This window comes from Vidua macroura, chromosome 1, assembly GCF_024509145.1.
Source record: "Vidua macroura isolate BioBank_ID:100142 chromosome 1, ASM2450914v1, whole genome shotgun sequence".
NCBI classification, from domain to species: domain Eukaryota; kingdom Metazoa; phylum Chordata; class Aves; order Passeriformes; family Viduidae; genus Vidua; species Vidua macroura.
In genome coordinates, this window is record NC_071571.1 from 79428273 (window position 1) to 79435245 (window position 6973).

Consider the following 6973-nt stretch of genomic DNA (forward strand, 5'->3'; position numbering starts at 1 on the left):
TTGGGAGGTGGGTTCACTGACCTCTTCTGGTTCCCTGGTGATTAGCATTTGTGATTTTTATTTTTAGTTACTGTTCATCTGTTCACTATTTACAAAAAACTAATTTTTTTTTTTTTTTTTTTTTGTGAATGGCAAATAATTGGTGGGTGATCTCCTTCATATGGTATCACAATCCAGACACTTTTCCAAGTATTAGAAACTATAGCCAATATTACAGATCTTACTAGAATACTAAGTCTCTCATTTTATAATCCCGTTAGTTAGATACTTTTAACAGTTCAGGCTGAATAACTAATCCTAATAGAATTGTTCTGTGACTAAGGCATGAGTCCAGGATGTCTGGCTTACATGCCCCTTTTTGCCAAATTACTAAACCTCTTTGTGTGTCACTGTTTCCTTAAAGTGGAAATAGCACATGGAAATAGCATGTGGGTGTTAAAGAACATTTAATATTAGAAATGGCTTTGAGATCCTTGCATAAAAGATATCATAGAAAATTGTAAACATTAGATTCTGTAGGTTCCTATCCATGAAGACTTTATTTCCAAAATTGCTATAAAGTTCCAGTTAACTGTGTATAAATGGGCTTCAGTATGTTCTACAAACTGAAAATAAACATTCTAAATCTCCTTGAATACATCAGCTCTAGCCAAAGTTATGCCAAACTTGGTTTTGAATTAAAAGGGTTTTGAATTAAAATTATTTTGAATTAAAGGGTTTTTTTTTCCAGATACAAGGCTAGAGATGGTGAGATAAATGAACTGATGTTAGGCACCGGGAAGCCCACGTAAAATTAGCCGAGACAAAGAGCCCCAGGGATGAGCTCACAGAGTTTCCCACAGATCAGAGTGCATTTTTGCAGTGTGCACAGGCAGGTATTTAGTGAGCTGCTCACAGAGATGATCTCGCTGGGTCACCACTGGCATTTAATTCCTGGTGTTGCCAGTGGGGCTTGTGGAAATGGAGGTGAGTGCTGGCTCTTTCAATTCCTGCCTTCAAGCCATTGTGTTAATTTAAAATCCTAGCTGATTTTAGGGAGGATTTGTAGCAAAGCTGTTCTGAAAAATGCTGAGATAGGTATATCATATCACTGAAAATCACCTTATTTTTACAAGCAGTACTCCAGTATGTTACTTGTAAATAAATAAAAGTGCCTTATATTACCATTAAGCTTTAATTGAAATTTGGACAAGCCTTTAAGAAATTTAAGAGGTATGAAAATAACAAGAAGCAAATGCAACACCAAGGATAATGGAGACTGCAAAATTTTGATGACTTCAACTGCTGACCTAGAGTACAAGCTCAGATAAAGAAGCTGAAAGAGCAGGAGAGATGGAAGCTCTATCAAAACCATTTATCAAAATACATTAATAATATAATGCACAACATATCTAAATTATTGCTACAGTTTTATTTCCCCATGGGCCAAATCCTGATGCTGTTTTCACAATAACGAAAGAAAAAATGTGTTTACCTGAATGGGAATACTAGGATTACTGCATTCTCATGGGGAAATGAGAAGAATGCAGAAACACAAATGCTGGTTATGCATATGGATGTAAATTTGATGGTGAGTGTAACTCGCTTTCCCATGTTCTTCTTTGCAATTTGGTATCTGGTGAATATTATTCAAACCCTTACAGCTCTAGAAAAATGTAGGCAGAATTAGTAATTTTTAGGAAATAATCTCTCATGATTTTGAATTGATCTATTTCCAAGCAGGTCAAGTCCAGAGTTGGCTAGCTAATATAAATGTTGATTATCGCCCCCAAACCAGCTTTTATTCCTAGTGTTTTTTACTAAAACTATGCACTATAAATAATTCAGAGCATTTGCGAGAACATGAAGTGAATTTTGACCACCCAAGTGTGAATTTAAATTTGCTCCAGGCATGAATAAGAAAACAATTAAATTAATAGCAAGAAAATCACATTCCCTAATTTCAAGTGGGATCTGGACTTTATCATCCCACAAAGCAGATGAGCCACCTTAACCACCAAACTGTTCGTTCTCCTGGCATGCCTTCTTCCTTTCCAATAATACTTTATTCTGAACTGAAAATACAATTAAATACCTTACACTTTTTATTTCAGTGAATATTTCAGAAAAAAAAAAAATTGTCCAAATAAAAATTGTAAAGATTCTTGCAAGTTTCTGATCTGCTGAACAGAACTACTGAAATGAATCTCTGATTTAAACCTTTTGGTTACAACATGCCTTGGTTGTGCCTTTGTCCCAAATGCACGTTGTTTTTCACATTGCCTTAGGAGGTCCTCTGCTGCTCGCCTGTGCCTGGAAGAAGAGCTGATGGGGGGAGTAGAAGATGCTCAACTTTCCCCAACCTCATCCTACTCCTGGACGTGGATTAAGTCAGCTGGAGCCAAAACTCTGCATATTCCTGAGCAGACCTCAGATGTAGGGTAGCTGAGCTTTCAGGTGGCTTTGGGTACAATCTGATGGCTGCTTGATTTTTTTTGTTTTTAGTGCCACTCCTCTAGCACTTCTTTCCTCTTAACAAGAAGTACCAGAAGTAGCGGCAGGAGAGCCAAGCATGAGGAGAAAAGGTGGTCTGTGGGCATCTGCAACAGCCTCTCTCCTGAGACTAGGGCAGGGGAAACACTGTGAGCACTGAGACTCACCCTAGGGAAACTTGACAAGAAAAGAGGCTTTTTCCACTCCCTTCCCATCTGTGAGCCCCTCATATCAGCCTCTCATGTCAGCCATAGCATAATACCAACAGAGAAAAAGTAGAAGCAGAGAGTTGAGAAAGACCTTCGTCCTCCCTGTGTTACTGGAAAACTTAGAAACCAGCACCACAAACCTGCAGCCCCTGTTCTATTGCTTTTATTACATGGATGGAATATCTTTGGACTGGACTGATGTTTTCAGCTGACTTTAAACTCCACACTAAAATTCTTATTTCAAAGCAGCAAGATTATATGAGCCCTTGGGTACAAAAGCCTATGGATCCTGCTGAAATGGAAGAAAAAATAAGAAAAAGGGATTGTCATTAACACTTTTCAAACTCTGATTAATAACCTGATTTTTGTTTTAAGGCTAACATACTAAATTTTAAGGAGATCTGTTGCAGGAGATAAGTGACACCAGAAGAAAAATGAGAGATTATTAATGAATGCCCATGATCTGCTTGCCTTGTTTTTCAGAGGAATTTTCCAGATGTTGCAGTAGCTGCACATCAGCTTGGAAGGTTCTTAAATTATTTCATGCTGATTTATTATTACTTCATCTTTTCATTTTTGCTTAGTATTGTTGCTTGTGTACTTTTACACTTTCTTTCTCCTAGACTCATTTTTTAATTACTTTTGCTTACTTTAACAGTAATAGATCACAGCCTCCACCTGCCTTTTGAGATAAACACTGATTTCTGCTTTAGAATTTTGGCCCACCTATAACTGAAAAATAGTGAACCTGACACATGTAGAGCCCTTGTATTCACGAGTAAATAACAGGGCATTTGATTACTCAGTCAGCATGCAGTAAATGCTGCAATTTAAGCAGTATGAGTAATCTGTTTTTTAACTCTGTACCATCTTCACTGTTGTAATATAATGGGGAAGTATTTATACTGGATAAAGAAATAGCCAATTGGATCTTTCCTATCTAATATTTCATAAATGTTAATGTAGATATTCCTCAATTGTCCTAGAAGCTCTTCTTAGTCTGATTACTAGCTAAAAATGAGAGGATTATTATTTATGGTTTTAGTACAACACAAAATCCTAGCATAGCTAATCCAGTGGGGGTGGAAATAACAATCTTACTGCATTTCCAGCTGGGGTCTCTCTATAAAATTACAAAATCAGCAACTGTGTGTGCTATAAACAGCCACTATAGAAGCAGTGTAACAGTTACTGTTCCTCTTTTGCCTTCACATTTGTGAGAGTTCCAGGGAAAGCTTCTCCCAAAAGAGAATTTCTAAGAAATTTGATCTTTGAAAATGTTTTATGTTGAACAATATTTTATAGTGTATTGAAAATAATTTTAATAGAATGAGTTTTTTTTCCCATTTATGTAAACAAAAATTTCTTTGAAAAATAAATTTGATGGCTAGGAAACCTTGAGAAACAGAGCTTGGTAGTGATCTCAATGGATCTTCTAGCAACATATCTGGTTTTAGATGTGCTAAAGAATTGGATAAACTCTCATCAGCATCCCTGAAGAATAATTTCTATATAAGATGGACTTTACATGCAGTTTTTTGTGCTTCCTTTCCCTCAGTTTTTCCCACTTTTTGTACAAGAGAAAACTGAATATGTAGGAATTGCAGGGGTTTTGTTTGAGCTGAAAGTTTAGCAAATTTCCATGTGGGTTTTACCATTGCTTTTTGGTTATTTTTTTCTGGCACAGACCACCTTGATACCATAAACTTGGTGGTTGCTGGTGCTGCTCTAAACATCTGGCAGAGAAGTCTGCCGAAGGAGAATCATTACCGTGTGATGACAAAATAAAGCCCGCACAAATGGAGAAAATTAAGGTTGCCGAGGTTACCTTAAGGCATTTCCTGTCTGCTCTGTGCTTTGCCCTGCAGGATGGTTGGTTGTTCATTTTGATATGGCATCTGTATGTACGTAAGCTCCAGGACTTTAAAATTGCAAACAGAACTATGTCCTAAAGTGAAAGGTCCCAAAGATAATTCTCCTGCTCTTTTTCCATGCAACAGTTCCACAGCTGTTCTCAGCATGGATAAGGGGCCAGTGCTGCAGAAAACAGCTGCCAGGGGAAACTTGGTCTGTCAAGATGATTCAATAAACAATTAGGGCCTGTTGCTGAAGGAAGTTGTTTTTCTCTGCCTTTTGTTGCTTAGGATGAGTTGAAGGAAAAGAGTATCTGATAAAATTATCTTACAGATTTGTCAAAGACACCTTTGCATACAAGGTAATCTTTCCTTTGAGGATCCAAATATGTAAATGAATGCATGGACACAACATTGAAGGCCTAATCATTTCACAAGTTTACTAAGTCCCACAGGAATCAAGTTTGCCTGGCAGTGGGCCAGTAGACATTTTTAGTGAGTTGCCCAAGGTCAAGAGGAAAATCAGTGACAAACTCGCATGCAGAATTCAGGTGTACATACCCCACATCATACAGGCATGTTTCATTTTAGTGATGTGGATACACTGTTAGGGTTAGGCCGTTCAAACAGCACAGTAGGTCTCCAATCTTTATAAAATTGCATGCATTATACTCAGTTAGATGTGATTTAAATTATATTAGAAAAATGTGTAACATTCAACATGGGCATAAATCCCTGCAGTGTCATAGCAAATCAAAGATTATAGCTGCACATAATGAACAACTTAAATTGCTTTCAACACAAATTTTTATAATGACCTGAAGATAATTTTTGCTATTCATGCATATTTTAAACATCTTTGCAGTTCTTGAAGTCAGTAAATTAGAGGAAGGCTTACAGATTATTTTCCCAACAAGCACATTTTAAAAAGTTACTGTAATTTACATTTAGCGCAGTGTCCTGGCACACTGGTGACTCTCAAGGGGATTTGCCTTGTCTGTGCCAGTGCATGGTCCTTTTAGGCAGATGCAGTTTCCACATTTTTTCCCAATATTTTTCTCTTGAAGTAATAGGATTAGCATTGTATTAAAGAAAATATAAAGTCCCTGTAAAAAGCATTTCACTGGGAGCTTTTTTATTGCATTTTCTGATTTGATTTTAGATTCTTACTTTAATAATAAGTCTTGGTTTCATATATCAGACACCAACAATATCCTTTCAAAAAATTTGAATCTTCAAAACCCTTGAATCTTAAAAAAAAAAAAAGTCTTCATTGTTGCAAATGCTCAACAAAAATTAGACCATGATTAATTTTTAAATTTTCTATTGGCATAAATGGGATTGTTCATGTGTTCAACGCCTTCAACACCAAATCTATGTTTACTCTGAAAAATCAAAGATTAAAAATTAATATGGCTTTTTTGTACTGATTGATTTTGCCCTGACCAGTTACACTTCAAAGGAACAATAAGACTGAAATTAGGTTGTACTCTCCTGCCAGTTTATGTTCTTCTTCTAAAAAATCATCTGCAGATAAGCTGGTGGTGAAGAAGGTGCACTATCAGTATGGGGAAATGATCTAAGCTTTGTTAATCCACTTTGACCAAGGTGATACATCCAACAAACCATTAGTTTTATGGATATTTACAGTCTCCCTAAGTGCTTACTATGAAAGGTGAAAATCAGGTAGATGTAGTTTCCATTTTAAAATGGAAGTCTGCAGGTTTTTTAAAATACTTTTCCACATCAGACTTCAAAATTGGGTCCTTCTGGTCTGCAGGGACTTTCCCCACTGCCTAATTACTGCTAATGACACCAAAACATAGCCAGCGTCATGAGCATTATTTCACTCTGTGAAATCCTGGACTCACAAGCACAGACTTTGATGATGTGCAATGTCCCTGCACTAATTACAAGGGAATTTCAAGAACAATTTTAATTCGGTCCTTGGCTATGATCACACACAGCTGTCATATTTCTGCACCTGTACAATCTGCTTTCTACTGCCAAATTCTGCAAGTCCTGGCTTTTTGCAGCTCAGCTTCTGGGTTTTATTTGCTAGCTACTAGGTTTATTTAACCCTTGCTAGCTATTAGATTTACTTTACCTTTCCAATATCAGCTGATCTGCAATGTTTTCAGAAAGCTACAATACGTTAAATTGTGAGCACTAGGGAAGATAAGGAGAGGTGTAGCTCATCCAGGTGTAAATTATGTACACCATATATTTTTATTTGTTAACATTTCAATAAAGTGTGGGCAGGCATTAGGTGACACGACTGAGTCCCGGTGACAAGGGCTTGGTGCACTGCACTTTGAAACCAGTGTGGGTCCTGGAGCCCTGATGACTCGCTGGCACTTGGCTGCACCTACCAGTGCACTGGCTGGGGACATGGAAGAGGTTCTTCCTCTGGTTTCCAGGTCCCCTGACTTTGCTATT

General features: G+C 37.2%; 1 long non-coding RNA gene across 1 annotated transcript; it reads left to right on the forward strand.

Moving 5' to 3' along the window:
- Positions 1–740: 740 nt before the first annotated feature.
- LOC128816646 (uncharacterized) lies at positions 741–2865 on the forward strand. The gene is made up of 2 exons (XR_008439978.1): positions 741–966; positions 2268–2865. It is a non-coding gene; the product is annotated as an uncharacterized LOC128816646 (long non-coding RNA).
- Positions 2866–6973: the final 4108 nt, after the last annotated feature.